The 17,114-nt window shown below is 39.1% G+C and overlaps 1 protein-coding gene across 4 annotated transcripts in view; it reads right to left on the reverse strand.

The window, feature by feature from the left end:
• NR3C2 (nuclear receptor subfamily 3 group C member 2) overlaps positions 1 to 17,114 on the reverse strand; it is a 488,739-nt gene that overhangs the window by 155,773 nt on the left and 315,852 nt on the right. The gene's annotated exons all lie outside the window — the stretch shown is intronic.

Consider the following 17,114-nt stretch of genomic DNA (forward strand, 5'->3'; position numbering starts at 1 on the left):
ATTGACTGGAACCGTCATCCACTAAATTATGGACCTAACTGCCAAGAGACATGAAAAACCACTCCCTGATAGGAGAACATGTTTGTCTCTCTTTACACGTTCCCGCCTTACGCCACTCGATTCCCCGCCTCGCCCGATCCTGGGAACCCCAAAGAGCTCTCCTGGATACACAGACCCCATCTTTTGCTCCCTGAGGATCTCAGGCTTCTGCCAAGCCTCCCACTTCCTAGTAAACGGTAAGTGGCCCACCACATCCAAATTCATGAGCTCAGTCGGCCCATTCCATTTAGATTACTGGAGGGCTCTCCAACTGGCCATTTCCTTAAATCAATACCTCCACCAGAAAACTTCAACCAAACTTTGACCACTTACGAAACATTCTGTTCAGAAGAGGGCGCTATGTCCCATACCTTATCTGCCACCTACAACTGCTGATTTCGCCACCAGATGGCCATCAATTGCAATGCTTTGATGCATGGGAAATGGCTATGCAATGTACCCTTACGACATGCCAAAAACAAAATATCCTTCACTTTACATATAGATCCTCAATATGCACAAATATGCAGGAGACCAACTACAACATAGTTACCAGATGGTACAATACCCCTGTGAAATCACAAAAGATCTTCCCATCTTCCTCAGATCATTGTTGGAGATGTCAGGGAGAACGTGGAACGATCCTTCACATCTTCTGGACCTGCCCCATTTTGGAGCAGTTCTGGAGGACCATCCAACATATGGTACAGAAGTTCTCTGAGCACCCCATCCCAGCTGATCCAGCCTTCTTCCTACTCCATTCCCCTAATATGTCACGTAAGACCTACAAAAAATAATTGATCCAACACCTATTAGATGCCTCCAAGGCGTGCATTCCCTTATATTGGAAGTCCACACAATCTTCGACCGTTAGCATGTGGCTTAAAAAGGTGGAGGAAATAAAAAAAAATCTTGTCCTCATGGCCCGCAATCAAAATGAACCATACACCAAGACATGGACCATATGGAATGTGTTTATATTCTCGGATGAGGGTCGGGGCCTTTTGGAGAAGCGGTACACTAGATTAGAACAGCTCCCTTATAGCAGGATTGATGGTCGGAGAGGTTTGCTGATGCCAACTGGCCGTACCTACTTGCGCCAGTGACCCAAATTACGTGCGAGCGCTGCCTCTCTGTGCCCCCCCATTCCCCCTCCCTCCTTCTCCACCTCTTCTCCCTGCACCCTCCCCCCCTTCCTTGATATTCCCCTCTCCCCCCTCCTGTTTTCTCTTTCTCGCTCTGGTTTCTCTCTGTTGCTACTAATTTGAGTATGTGGGGACCCATAGTCTTTCCTCAAATGCCCATACTGTTCTGCTACTACAATAAACCTGAAAACGAGGACGGGATTTGTGGAACCGTCCAGGGGACCAAGATCACCCTCAGAAGTAAGATGCTGTCTGCCCCCAAGGGGAAGGGTTGGCTGAACCTAAGGAATCTCTCCATCTTGGAGAAGCTAAAAGTTACAGATGGGTATATTTGATGGTTCAGGGGCTTTTGTCTTGTTATTTCTGGATTCCCCATCTATGTTATGTTGTGTATTTCAACCCATTGTACCCCATTGTATCTATTTCATTCGTTGCATCTGGATGTTGTATTCCGTGTCTCTTTGCCATTCATATAAAGAAAAGATTTAAAAAAAGAATGCATTAAGAAAAAAAAAAAAAAACGTGTGCCTTTACAACCACTTTACATGCTTAAATTACGTGCTTTTATTTATTATACTGCCTTTATTCACTCTACATAACAGAGGAAGATGACCATATTATTTTCTACTTCTCAGAAGCAATCAACTTTTCATGCTAGTCCCTAAAAAAAGGTCTAGCATAACTACAGGTCTTAAATCACCTTTATTTCCTACCATGCACACGGCTATTTTCAGTTTTAAGCTGATTTCAATTGACACTAAAGGTTCTTTTTTTTTTAAATAACAAACCTATCATACGTACCTCCACTGTGCAGCTTGTTTGGAACAGAGTGGGCCCAATCCTCCTCTTCTGGTGTCCCTCGGCAGCTCTTTTGGCTCCTCCCCACAACCCCCTGGGAGAAGCGCTGTTACCTTTCTGGTGCGCTCCCAAGTACAGCATTCGGTGTCCATAGACACCAAATGCAGGACTCCGCCCCGCCCCCGAAGACCATGTCATTGGATTTGATTGGATTTGATTGACAGTGTCCCAGTGGGACAAGCATAGGATGCATTAAGGTGAAAAAACACTAAACTTTACAACCCCTTTAAATCGTACGGAAAACACACAAAAAAAGACCCACAAATGCCAGGAAACATGTTAATGGTAAGATGCCTTTAACCTCCCTGGTGGAATGATTATGTCGGATTTTAGGTGCTGAAAGCGGTACAATTATTTTGCATGGAAATTTGGCATTTTATATTGTAGGCCTGTAATTCTTAGGAATAGCTCACTTAAATCTGTCCAAACCAGAGTCTAGTAGACATCCCTAATATGATAAAGTTTGAAAAATGAAATCATAAATTATAATATAATAAATAACTATAAATAATTATACCAAATAATAATATAATAATAATAAAAATTATTCAATAATGTAATCAAATCAAAAACACTGAAATTTGCTCAGTTGCAGAATTGTCACTGTCGTTAATTTCAGTGCTTGATGACGGATCTCCCCACAAATCAATCTCTCAATTGTGCGAGTGATTCAAATTTATTATCACTGTTTTCTAGCTGGTCTAAAACCACTTTTGGTGTAAAGAGACAGTTTTGGTTGCTATGGACAATCTCCAGTTTCTAGGCAGAAAGAACAGTATTTATAAAATAAAACTACATGCAGGGCACGGGATAAACCCCTAGGGACAAAGGGAATGTGAAATAATTTCATACAGTGATGTAATCTGTAAGATTACATTATACTGTATGTATTGTGTGTGTTTCACTTTTTTAATTTGGCGCCGTTCTCCATCCCCGTGGCAACGGAGCCCAGCTCCATGACGAATCGAGAGGGAGGATGAGCCGCTCACACTGTGGGGAGACATTGCAGGATCCAGGGGACAAGGTAAGTAAGCTCTTCCTGGATTCCTGGATCCTGCGATGCGATCCCCAGTCTGGCTCCAAGTTACAGCTTTTGGTTCTAAAATTCCACCCCTAGCCAGACTCGGGAATAGGAGGCCAGGGAGGTTAACCACTTAATCCTCACATTTGTTCATGTTGAGAGAATGTCAATCTATGTTCTACAGGTAACGTAGCAGCAAGAACCTGTGCATATTGTAAGTTTTGAAAATGTAGCTCTTAGACTAAGACAGGCCATACTTTATGCAATTTTCTTTCTTTAACCATGGATTAAACGAAAGGAAACTGTGCAATTCCCCTATCAACAATGTCAGTGTTGATGGGGGAATCTCTCCCGCTGCACTATTGTATTTTGACAGCAGGTGGTTTCTCAGCCATCAGAATACAATGATCACTGCTGGCAGCTATAGCCATTTGGCAGTGACTGAACCAAAAAAACCTGATAGGCTGGTTGTACTGAAGTCAATTTATACATTGATTTCTGTACAAGTATGTCCATAGATGGATCTAAATTTTACTGGTACTGCTGAACTGCCTGAATGTCGATCTGTCTATGGCCAGTTTAACAATCTGGATCTAATGAGTGTAGTTCTTATCATGGGATCACCATGACAGTGAAGCTAGATGACTGGTTGCAGGTTTGAGGTTTGTTGTGTTCCTATTTCTTTTTCTCTTTCTTGCACATAGAAGGAAAGTACAATGTTAGTAATTATTAAGTGTGTTAAAAAATCAATTATTTTAAAAATGTAAAAATTATGATGAATGATACAATGAAAAATATGATTAAGGAAGTTGTTAAAACAGTATACTAAATAAAGAACTTGAAATGCGAAAAAATTATTATAAAGAAACATAAATGTGAAAAAATAGTATCAAACTATGAAAATGAAGTTCAGTGCAAGAAAGATATACATATCAATGGCAATAAAGTGCAGTCCTTGTGGTGTAGTATATTTTATATATATATATATATATATATATATATATATATATATAACGAGCAGGGCCCTCTTATCCCTCCTGTATTGATTTGTATTGTAAGTGTACTGTCTGCCCTCATATTGTAAAGCGCTGCGCAAACTGTTGGCGCTATATAAATCCTGAATAATAATATTGCCCTCTGGAATTCCGCACTAATGTATGATCACTGACACTGGGGTTTAGAAGGATAGAAGGAAGGATAGAACTATTTATGTTTCTTTATATTCATTTTTTTGCATTTCAATTTATTTATATTGGTGTTTCTGATTTAGCGCTGCTCCATTCACATGTATTATCATTATTCTTGGAGTAAGGCCTCTTTCACACGGGACGGATCAGTAATGATCCGCCCCGTGAAGATCCGCTCGCTCAGCGGGGATCGCTCCGTTGTCCCTTCTGAGCTGGCTGCGGACAGGGTGGTCTCCGCACACTGTGCAGGGACCGCCCTGTCAGCTCTCCATTCTCCTCTATGGGGATCGGATGAGCATGGACGTGTCCGTGTTTGTCCGATCCGCTCTGCAGACGAATAGAAAAATAGGATTTTCCTCCGTCTGCAGAACCGGACTGTTGCGGAGGCGGACGAAATCGGGTGTCTGTGGATGCTCATCCGCAGACACCCGCTATCCCATAGGGATGAATGTATGTCCGTATTTCATCCGCAAACGGATGGATGAAATACGGACATACCATCCGCATGTGTGAAAGGGGCCTTAGTGACACTACAGAAGTTTGGCAGCTTTAACACCTTAATAATTGCACCACACGTTATCACTTGATTATAGTTATAATCTATGCACTAAGAAGCGCACAAGTCTATTCCTTCTTCTTTCAATATAGTAAATAAACTTTTTTTTAAAAGGTCATGGTACACTAGTGATCTTAAAGTGATTATAAAGGGTCAACGTTTTTTACTTTCATGCATTCTATGCATGAAGGTGAAAAAAACCTCTGTGTAGCAGCCCCCCTCATATCATAGTTCTTACTCTCTGGGGACTTTCCCTCCTCATCGACTGAGACAGCAGCCATTGGCTCCTGCTGCTGTCAATCACACCCAGTGAGCCAATGAGGAGAGAGAGGGGGCAGGATTAAAGCCTCAGCTGTGTGTGTGAAAGGACACATAGAGCAACAGCTCAAAACGAGCCTGCTTGGGTGCCCCTATTGCAAGCTGCTTTCTCTGGGGGCACTAGGCAGGAGGGAGGGGCCAACAGAAGAGGAGGATTGGGGCTGCTCTGTCCACAGAGCAGGTAAGTATAACATGTTTTTTTTTTTTAAAGAAAGCTTTTAAAGTGTTACTAAACCAACAACAGTAAAATCAGTCTGTATATGCAGCATACCATGCTTGTTATACTCACTGTGGAACTTAAGGGGTTAATCCTCTGCATTGTGTAAAAAGGCTGTTTTATACTGTATGCATAGATCCTTCTCTCCTGCACTGTCTATCTGGGGAAGGCTAGTTAACACACAGGCAAGGTAGCCAACCTGTACATGCTCAGTTGTGTCTTTTATGCTGAAGAAAATGTTTACTTGTTCTCAGAGCTAGCCAGTTAACATTATATTGACATCACACATGTGGGTGTGTATACAGGCTGTAGTGGAAAGCTCCTCCTACCTGAACTCTCAGCAATGGAGAAACGGTGCAGTTTTTCACTGACCGTGGTATACAGATCAGCCAAAGATGTATATAGTTGCAATATTTTAATGTTAAAAGAAGATTTATAAGCTGTGGGCACTGTGAGGGGGGCAGATTAACTATTTTCATATTACTGGGTTTAGTAACACTTTAACCACCGGCTCACACCGATATACGTTGCAAAGTGGCATGCTGTCGCAAATCACTGTATAGGTATGTTGGCTCCTTTAAGAGCCATAGGAGGCGCGTCCAGCTGGCCGCATGGCAGAGGACCCAATGCGCGTGGCCAGTGGGTGCGAAAAAAGGTGTCAAAAGTGTCCGATCAGTCCGCCACAATGTCGCAGTACCACTAAAAATCGCAGATCACCGTCACTACTAGTAAAAAAAAAAAATAATAATAATAAAAATGCCAAAAATATATCCCCTATTTTGTAAACGCTATAACTTTTGCGCAAGCCAATCAATATACACTTATTTACTTATTTATTATTGCGTTTTTTTTTACCATAAATATGTAGAATACATATTGACCTAAACTGATGAAAAAATGTGTTTTTAAAAACATTTCCCTTTCTGTCAGCATGATGTGACTGGACCGACAGCATGCTATGGGCTTTATTGTCAAGTTAACTAATGAATACTGAAGTTGCTAAAATGGTCTGGGTTACTTGGCTTTTAGGACCTCAGGTCATGAAGGATTACTCAGTTTGGCTGGTTTTGTGATTGAAAGCTGGCTAAAAGTGGTTGAATTTGCCTGCAGGTTGCCATGTGTGGAGCCAGCATAAGGATAAATGTCTGCAGGGTTCTCACACTGGTAATCTAAATAAAAATCCAATTTATCAAAGTCATCAAGTAATTAGCTTTCCTTCTGCCTCCATTACAGCTATGCACAGACTACCAGACAAATGGCACAACTCAACAAAAATAGTTCACGCACAATGATGTCACTCATTTTTTTTTACAGATTATATAATTTAAACCATGGGTTAATTTACATTTCATCCACCCAGTGAATATATTTACAGCAAATGTATTACTCATACTAAGTTATGACTCCCATTGGACCAAAGATGTTCCAAGCACTGAAGGAAGAATTCTCTCTCCCCAACCATCTATTTAGATATCTTTAACTTCGACATGTCCTATGCACCCAATTTCCTACTATGAACTCCTCCTTAAATATCCCCCTATACAAGATATTATACTTGGCCCGGAATCAGTTAAACTAACCTCCACTCTCTATTCCACTATTCGCCTCCCCAGCGCTACAGCACTAACTTACAAAGCTAAAACTAGATGGGAATCTGATCTTGGAGCTATGGATGATACTGATTAGGAGGAAATCTTAGACAACGTCAAAACAGTTTGCCCCAAAATGTCAGACCGATTAACCCAACTATACATATTTCATCAGGCATATCTAACTCCTAAGAGTATTATCCGATATCAACCCATTCGTAACTCAATGTGCCTGTTATGCGCCTCAGCACCTGCCTCTTTTTACCATTTGATCTGAGTTTGTTTGATTATTCAAACATTCTGGCTTTAGGTGATTCGCTTCTTGTATGAGAAAATGGGTTCACCAATTGCCCTAGAGCCTATGTTTGCTCTGGCTGCTTCCAGACCTGGACATTGACAAGTTCTTCACTACCTTCTTCCATGAAAAGCTTTTCTTGGCCAGGAAAACAGTGGCCCAGAATTGGATGCAGGCATTGCCTCCTTTGGTCCAGTGCTGGAAAAAAGAGAATAATGAGACCATCCCATATAAGAAATCCATCTATCTATCTACATAAAGGATGCCCACTAAAAAATATCAAGATATTTGACAGATGATTATCAAATGGTGAAACTTGCACTGAACCCAGATGCCTCTTATTACAACCTATAAAGTTGTTACCTTGCTACCCCTATGTATTTAGCCTGCTCTTATACTTCACAACTGTATATAACTTCCACTATAGTATATCTACTACATGATAATGTTCTGTACTGCTCCAAGAAATATTGACCTAAATCACACTGTGTATGTGCTCTCGTTATATCTCTGTACTGGATACTTGTACTATGTACATTCTTTTAATAATGTTTTTTTTCTAATCAAAAAAATGTATTACTCATTATACATTCTATAGGAAAATAGACAAATGTTTTGGCACATTTGTTCAACCCTTACTGTTTTCTCAGGCACTGGCAGCCAGAGGTCACATTCAGGTAATCCAGATGGCAGGATGTAGTACTCCGCTGGTTTTCAAATCAAATTTGACAGGTAAGTGATTATGATTAATGTTTGATATTTAATTTGCATGTGACACATTTAAAGCCCAAGAGGAAAACAGTCGAATTGTTAAAAATGGACTACATCTTACTTTCTGAAAACACACTATAGCTAGCAAAGAAAATGTTTGTAGGTGTTTCACTTTGATTACTAACCTTTAGTTAGTCTGCAGCAAGCTCTGTAATATGTTATTGGAAAATGCAATCCTTAATCCCACATTGCTCTGCTTAGTCAATGGCCTTACTAAAGTAGTTCCCCACAGGACTTACAGGAGAGTAAATCGATCCACCAAAGGTTAAAGGCAAACTCCAGTATTTCGACCACCACCCCTCAAAGCCAAGCCCCACCCTCCACCTAAGATGTTTTTTTTTTTTACATATTTTATTTACACTTACTTTTTCCCTGCTGGAAATGTCACAGTAGCTTCCTCTTATTCCTCCTGTGATGATGGAGAACAGACATTCTCACAGAACTGGGCAGCACCCACCTAATGACTTATAAGGCCTCATGTTTTTAAAGCCACTTTTATGAGCGTTTTTTTCAGCTTGAAAACGTCTCTCATGTTAGCCTAATGCCTCATGCCCACCATGCCGTTTTTGAGCAGAAAGTGGCATAAGCATTTTTAAACTCCCCAAAAAAACCAGGACCAGTGCGTTCTGAGGTTCCAGTATTAGAGCTGTAAAAACGTCAGTAAAGTTTAGTGAGTTTTAACGCTGTATACACCGCATTATGCCCCGTCCAGCGTTTCTCTGTCTCTATTCAAAATCAATGGTTCCCTATGGGAGCCCATTGATTTGAATAGAGGTCGCACCAGAAGTCAGATCCAGATGATCCGACTTGCAGTGTGACTTGTGCCGAGATTTTTGAAGGGGAACCTTGACAAAATTTTGCTTGAGTTTCCCCCCCAAGATCATACCATACCAGGCCACATGCCCTCAACATGGGGGTTGGTGCTTTGGGGAAGAGGGGGCCCCTGCGCCCCCCCACCCCAAAGCACCTTGTCCCCATGTTGATGAGGTCAAGGGCCTCTTCCTGACAACCCTTGGCCGGTGGTTGTCCGGGTCTGCGGGCGAAGACTTATCGTGATCAACAAGGGCCCCCCCAGATCATGTCTCCCACTCACCTACCCCTACCCATTCACCTAAATAAAAAAGTGTCAAAAATAAAACACACTACACAGGTTTTTAAAGTATTTTATTAAGGCTGCTCCGGCTCTTCTCCCTCTTCTGGTGACACGTTCTCTCCTCTCTGATCCTTCTCCTCTCTGTGCTGTCCTCTCACTCCACTATCTTCTGCTCTTTTTCTGGGTCTTCTCCCTCTGTTTTTCTTCTGATGTTGACGCAACGTGATCTCCCGGTGTAATGCTGGGTCCGCCACGTGCAACGACCTATATTGGCATGGGCGGGGCCACTCGATGACGTAAGTTAGAGGCCACACCTCCGTGAAATCATCACCTGTGGCATAATGGGGTGATGATATCACATTACAGTTAGAAAACACACACGGGTAACCCATATAACCCCTTTATTGCCACTGATGTTAACCCTTCCCCTGCCAGTGTCATTAGTACAATAATAGTGCCTTTTTTTTAGCACTGATTACTGTAAAAATTTCACTGGTTCCCAAAAAAGTGTCAAAAATGTTAGGTGTCCAATCTGTCCCCCGCAATGTCGTAGCCCCACCAAAAATCACTGATCGCTGCCATTACTAGTAAAAAAAAAAAAATAATAATAATAATACAAATGCCATAAATCTATACCCTATTTTTTTGACGCGATAACTTTTGCATAAACCAATCAATATACGCTTATTGTGATTTTTTTTACCAAAAATATGTAGCAGAATACATATCGGCCTAAACTGATGAATAAAGTTTTTTTTTTTATGTTTTATAGCAGAAAAGAAAAAAAATTTGTTTTCTTTAAAAAATTGTTGCTCGTTTTCTGTTTTTAGCGCAAAAAATTAAAACCGCAAAGGTGACCAAATACCCCCAAAAGAAAGCTCTATTTGTGGGAAAAAAGGACATCAATTTTGTTGGGGTACAGCGTTGCACGACCACGCAATTTTCAATTAAAGCGACGCAGTGCCATATGGTGGCATGGTCTGGAAGTGGGTAAATCCTTCTGGGGATGAAGTGGTTAAAATTGCACATGCTCGTGGAATAGTGATAAACAACGGTACTTCAGAATAGGTGATGCTTTAAATATTTTATCACCATTTTAGAGTTACAAAGAAGGTCTGGAGCTAGAATTATTGCTCTCCCTATACCTTTCTCGGTGATACCTCATTTGTGCTGCCGAACACCGTTTACATATGTGTACGCGCCCTCTGAATGCTTTCGCTTGTGCACGCAACCACAGGGGGACGGGGCGCTTAAAAAAAATTATATATATATATATATATATATATATATATATATATATATTTTTTTTTTTTTTTTTTTTTTTAAATAATAATATATATTAATTTATTTTATGAACAATTTTTTTATTTTTACACTGTCCTTTATTTCTTTTTTTAGCACTTTTATAAATGTAAACATTGCTTTTGATATCAATAAAGAATGAAATGGGCCACAACCACTGGATCGGATCCCGGGCTCTCCGATGGGACAAAAGAGCCCAGAACAGTAAGAGAACTGGATCGCTTTTACAAGCGGTGGGCGGGGCCATTCCCTCCTAACCCCTCACTGATTGTAAAAGCGATCCAGTGCCTAACTAGCTGCTAGGATCCCTTTTACTGTGTAAGGCATCACCATCTGAGAAAAACAATACCAGGGTTATGGCTAAAAGCTGCAGCTGCTTGAACACAGTGACGTACATGTATGTAATTGTGTGTCAAGCGGTTAATATTATTAGAGAATAGTAAATTATAGGAACAGACAAGATAGAAGATATAATATTATATGATATATGTTATATGGAGTAAAAACACCCCTAAATATTTCAATGTACAGTGCTGATATTTTAGAATATAACAAGTTACAAAGATCAGTAGCAAGTTCCAGTACTACCTATTTTACTTCAGTATTTGGCAAGCCACTGACCTGAAGCAAACATGGGAATATCAATTATCAGAGGGCTCAATATAATTATGCTTGTTTTATGTCAACAAATCACTAAGTAGTCATAAAGATGACAGCTCTATATTTATGATCTCACCAATACTCTTTAAAGCTGTATTTCTCAAAGTCTGGTCTACGTAAAAACAAGTAATGAGTAACTTCATAGGAACATGCTTTGTTGTACTGTAGCTACTGTAGTTGCAGTAAAATTCACACAACTTTCTGTACACCATAGCAATGCTAGAAATATAAAGGGAGAGGGAGATTTGGTCAGGGGCTGGCATAATTACTATTCATTAAGAGAAAGTTTGATTTGTCTCTCCAAATACCGTAATATGTAAAAAGTCATATGAGATCTCTAAAAGAGTTTTTTTTTTTCCTTCCCAGAAAAAATAGCTAAGTAAAAAGTAAACCCACACACATCAATCCACACATTTTTCCTCCATCACTCCTTTTACAATAAATGCAGTAGGCAATTGAATGGAAATGTCTGACCTTATTTTGTCTGCGTATGTGTGTTTTTTTATAAAGTGAATTATTGATTAAAACATTACAGACTTGGCTGAGCTTTGCAGCAATGATTACTGCAAAGAAATGGACCTTCTCCAACTTATTGAGTGTTTGTTTAATTGTGTCTTTATGAAATATTTTTCCACAGTTCTTTTACTTTTCTTTTACTCTTCAGATGTGGAAAACTCTCAAGAGGATACATGGATATTATTTGTAAATCTCTGAATGATATTTCTCCAAGCAATATGTATTTTTTTTTAGATGCTATTTATTGAGTTTTAGATATAAAAACATTACAGTGAACACAATTTTACAAACTTTTGTCCTTGAAAGTAGTGATGACAAGATTTATAGCCATGATGAAAACAGTAAAGCAGAACAAAATACATAGAAGCATACAGTTTGTAGACCAGTAAAGTGGTTGTAAAAGTTTATTTTAAAGATAAAATAAAAATAACAAACATGTTATACTTACCTATTCTGTGCAAGGGTTTTGCAGAGAGCAGCCCCGATCCTCCTCTTCTGGGCCGCCCCGCTAGAACCCCTGGCTCCTCCCCTTCATCTGGCACCCCAGCAGGAAGCCGATTCCTTGGGGCACCTGTGTGGGCTCGCTCCTGAGTTCCCGCTGCTGCGTCCATTGACACAGACAGAGGGACTCGGCCTTGTCCCGTGTCACTGGATTTGATTGACAGCAGCGGGAGCCAATGGCTCCTCTTACTATCAATCTGTCCAATAAGAAGAGAGACAGTGGCTACAGCTGCTGGGCTTGCACACATTGCTGGATCAGATCAGGCTGATAAAAAAAAGGGGGGGGGGGTCTGGGGTGAGCTGTGGCATTAAGGTAAAAAACAGCTTGAGATTTTACAATCACTAAGTGATCTCCTAGCACAATCATAGCATCCTAAATAATGAGAATAGAGCCACGTCCAGGAACCCCAAATGTTCTTGAATTGCTTGGGGGAATCCCTGTTAATATACAATATGTAAGCAGGTATAGGAGAACAGTAACAGCAGAATTGTTACCATTTTTCCACTTGGAAATAGCTTGAGGAAAGAATTGTTTCCAGGCCAATAGTATGTTTTTTTGCATAACAAATCAGTTTCAATAATTTCTTAGCATCCAAAGTAGGCTGGGGGTATTCCATTAATCTCAAAAAGCATTCTTTGGGACATTGTATATTGGACAAAGCCAAGGTTGCTTTTGGAAACATGTGGGCATGTCTACAGTGCATGAGATAAATCAGCTCCCTGAACATAGGCACACAAACAAAGTGTAGTGTCTGCATTTTAAATTGTATGCAGTAGGAGTATAATATATCTGAATATAAAGTTTAAGTTGGATAAGTTTTCTTTTAGAAGAACTAACAGTAACTAAACAGCATGCAAGATTCCTCAAAATCCTCCCAGTCCACTGCTGACAGTTGAGGCAACATACCATGCCATATAGATTGGATGACAAGAGTCAGGACTGTTTTAGCAGAAAGCAATGTAGCATAATACCTGGAAATCATGTTTATATTATCTGGGGACAGTTTCTCTAAAAGGTTTAATGTAAAGACCACCATATCAGCCTCAAATTGACTAAAATCTGCATGTTGAAGTTGTTAGTAATATAGAAATTTGATGTGAGGGATTGCATATTCTAACAATTGAGTCTTAAAATCCCAGAGGACCAAAATCGTGCACTACGTATAGAGAGAAACTTTGTTAAATGAGAGTTGTCCCCAACTGGGTTTTTTAAGAGAGGTGGGCCAGGACTCCCTACAGACAGTTACAGCAACATAACACAAGAGTTTTAGTGTAGTTTTTTATGAGGGTGAGTGTGGATCTTTTAGAAGGATGAATATGTTGCCAAATAGCAGACATAGAAGTTAAGGAAAGCCACATAGCATTTGAAGGGTAATAAGCGAGAATATGAGAGTACCTTTATTCCATAAAAAGGGAAGTACAATTAGAGTTTATTTGTTGAGAATAAATTCTGGGGAATGGTGCAAGGTGGGTTGGCCAAATAATATAAAAGTTTAGGGAGGAAATGCTTTTACAGATTTAAAAGACCCATAAGGTCCAGTGGAAGATTCATTCATTGTTTGGTCTTGGTGCAGAAAAGGTCTAAAAAATTTATTATTTTGATAGTTAGGTAAGTATTGCTGGATTGGATGCTGTACCATTATGCAAAGTTATTTACATGTGTGTACTACTTTAAGTTGAGAGGTAGGGTGAATATTGGGGGCAGCTTCAGAGCCCAGCCATAACAACAGAGATTTCCCCCAACTGACCTTGAAACACTAGAATCTCCTAAAAAACTTTCCATAGAGCTAATAAAGGGAATGAAGATTGATTAGGGTTTTCCTGATAAATCAGGATACCATCAGCATGTAAAGAAACATGCTTTTTCAGTTAGTTTATCTATTCATTTTCTTGGCACTCATTAGAACTGAAGGCATGGTTTAGATTACATTACAGAGCAAGTTTATAAGTTTTTAACTACTACTAGATTTGCCATGACCTGGACAAATGAGGACTTTTGCAGACATAAAATTACTGTCACTTGGCTGTATTCAGTACCAACATTAAATAAACATGCCACCGTCCTGGGCATCTCCAGTTAAGCATATGATAAAATGCATTGGCAGAGGTTACCTTTGGCAAAAAAAAAAAAGTCCAAAGAATCATGAAATGCATATTCTTGATGTTTTCTCCTCTAATCAAAATATATTTTGTCTGATGTTATAATAAAATAATGTTTATCCCAAAGTATAATATAAACCACATAGTACAAATGTAAGGTATGGTCTCAGTACAAATGTATATTATACATTTGTAATAGTGCTTATTAGGGGGATCGTACTGCATTTAGTTGAAAACCCATGAAATTAATTATAACTAGAATGATATAATTGGACTGTGGAGTTATTTGTCTGCAGACTTATCTATTAATTAACTGCTGTGAATGTTCCCTCCATTAAGAAAGTAAAAAAAATAAAAAATCTTTGCTAATATGAGAATACCAGACATATGCTGGCTACAGGGCTGCCGCAGAAGAACAGAACTCTTACAGAGAATTCTGGGTGGTAGAAGCTTTGCCTATGCTGATCCAGACTGCAGGACAGACCAGACTTGCCTTTTCTTACTAACTCATACAATGCACATATCTTGAGGGCACAGATAATTTCTCTATGGAGGAATAGAAAATGATCAAGACTGAGAATTATCTATAATTTCCCGATTATGAAAAGGAGTATCTGAACAGAATGCATTGCTATCTATAATAAAGCCACTGTATGTGAAATTTAACACTGCAGCAGTTTTCTTTGTAAAAAATAACATACAAGAATGTGCACTACTTGATATATATGGACAGTGTATGCATCAATGAATAAGAGATAATGAGAGCAAAAAAGAATAAAATTTATTAGCATGCTGGAAAATTTTAAAACTATTCATAGGGTCCTTATTGAAAATTAGAAAAAAATAAATACCCAATTATATCAAAATACAGTTGTTACTAACCAAAAATTTGGTGAAAATGATAGTTATTTTGCCAACTCAAGGCAAGCCTTTAAAATGCTGTTCTGGTTCTTTTTTTAGGCAATGTTTTTGCCTGCTAAAAAAACCAACACGTTTTAAAGATTTGCAATGCAAACTTGCACTTAATATCTCACAATTTATTCAGTAAACTGTATCAGATTACTCTTATTTTAATGTTTTCATTAATGGCTAACAGTACAATGCATTGCTGTCGATCCTTTGTTAAGATTGATAAAATATCTGCCAGTGTACAGCCTAATAAATATACAGTTAAACAGTCTAAATAACTAATGATGAACTAGTCATTCTGATGACATAAGTGTCTACACACATTCTCTAGTGAGGAAATGAGAAAATGATTTGACAGTCACACAAAGTCAAAGCTTTCACATAAAAGAGAGCCTGTCCTATAAGGATGAGAGGATTAGCATATGGAAGGTGCAGTTAATCCTGTTGACCCCAGTGCACAGTTTCCCGAGAGAACACACCTGTTCTAAAATGACAAATGTCAGGAATACTGCAGTCTTCATGTGCCATCGAGTGAAAATGTTCTCCTTCAATGCTGTTAAAATACAACACTTAAATGCTTAATGTTGATAGATAGATACAGTATATGGGTGAATGGTTTGTGAAATTATTTCATACCAAATTTTATTTCAAGCCCTAGAGACACTTAATCAACTGGGTAAAAGAAGAACTATCGTTTTTTTATTTTATTTTGTTGAACTTCCCAGGGGATCAATTGCACATAGCACTTGGTCCTGTTCTAAGTATTTTTTCAAGTCTAGAGATACTTAATGAACTTTGTTAAAGAAGAAATATTGTTTTTTTCTTCTTCATTGTATTGAACACCTCAGAGGATCAATTGCATATAGCACTTGATCCTATTCTAACTAGTGGCCCTATTGTCCCCTAAACGTACCTCTTAAGGCCTCATGCACTCTGGGGCTCTTGTAAACCTTTCATCCAAACAGGAGAAAAGTATCTTTAAAAATGTGCCAAAGCCGTGTTTTTTCCAACACACTGATTGTGCTTTGTCATCCATCTATCCATTGGCTGGGTTGTGTATTTGTACAGCTGCTGATAGGTACACAGCTTCGCGGACTGGATTTTTTTTTTCTGAAAGGCAGTGATGCGCTTCAGACCAGAGCTGTCAATCATCAATCACAAATCAGCATCCTTTCTAACAGCATTGTTGGCTAGGGAGAGAGACCTGTCCAAACATGCTATTTAGAAACAAATGGGAGAATTTGAACTGAACCAAGTGCTATATTCATTTAGTCACAGTGAAAGCTAAAAAAAAAACTATTTAAATATTGAACATTGACAGACTGTTGTCCTAAAATCTTACCATTAATATGCTCCTTTTGACAATGTTGGATGATAGGCTAGTAAATTCTCAGCGGACAACCGCTTGACGTTTCATTTTCGTATGGTCAGTACACAGATCCGTCACACAAAAGTCTAAAGTACAAACACGCATGCTTGGAATCAATGCTCACCAAACAAACACAAAATTATCAGAAGGGGCCCATAGGGTAGCGCTCAAGAGCTGAAATTCCTCGTAGTATGTCACTACGTTCACGTTTGTGGCATGACAATTGTGTAATGTTAGTATGCAAGACAAGATCCTGGCACACGCCCTTTTGACAAAAATCAGACGCTCGGTTGGCCAACAACCGCGTGTACGAGGCTTAATGCTTGAGGTTTACTCAACATGAACTTTATAACTTCTTTAAACACCAACTTATTTTTTTAGCACATATGTGCTCTTTATAATACTCTGAATATATATTTTTCGATAAGAATAGAAACTGATAAAAATGCAGCTTTGGTTTGTTGAGTAAGATATGTTGCATAATTAACATAATTCAAGATATTTTCATTAAATTATTTCTCCTATTTGTCACCAGTACAGGGATCCCCAAATATGTGTAGGTTTTGAATAAACAATCAGCATAGTACAGTCAGTAAACTAATGCATATACTTTGAATTTCTAGATATTAGGCAATTTCCAATGCAAAAGCTGTGAATTCACTAATCAG

This window comes from Lithobates pipiens, unplaced genomic scaffold (genome assembly GCF_037356315.1).
Source record: "Lithobates pipiens isolate NorthernLeopardFrog02 unplaced genomic scaffold, aLitPip1_a1.2 Scaffold_13, whole genome shotgun sequence".
Classification (NCBI taxonomy): Eukaryota; Metazoa; Chordata; class Amphibia; order Anura; family Ranidae; genus Lithobates; species Lithobates pipiens.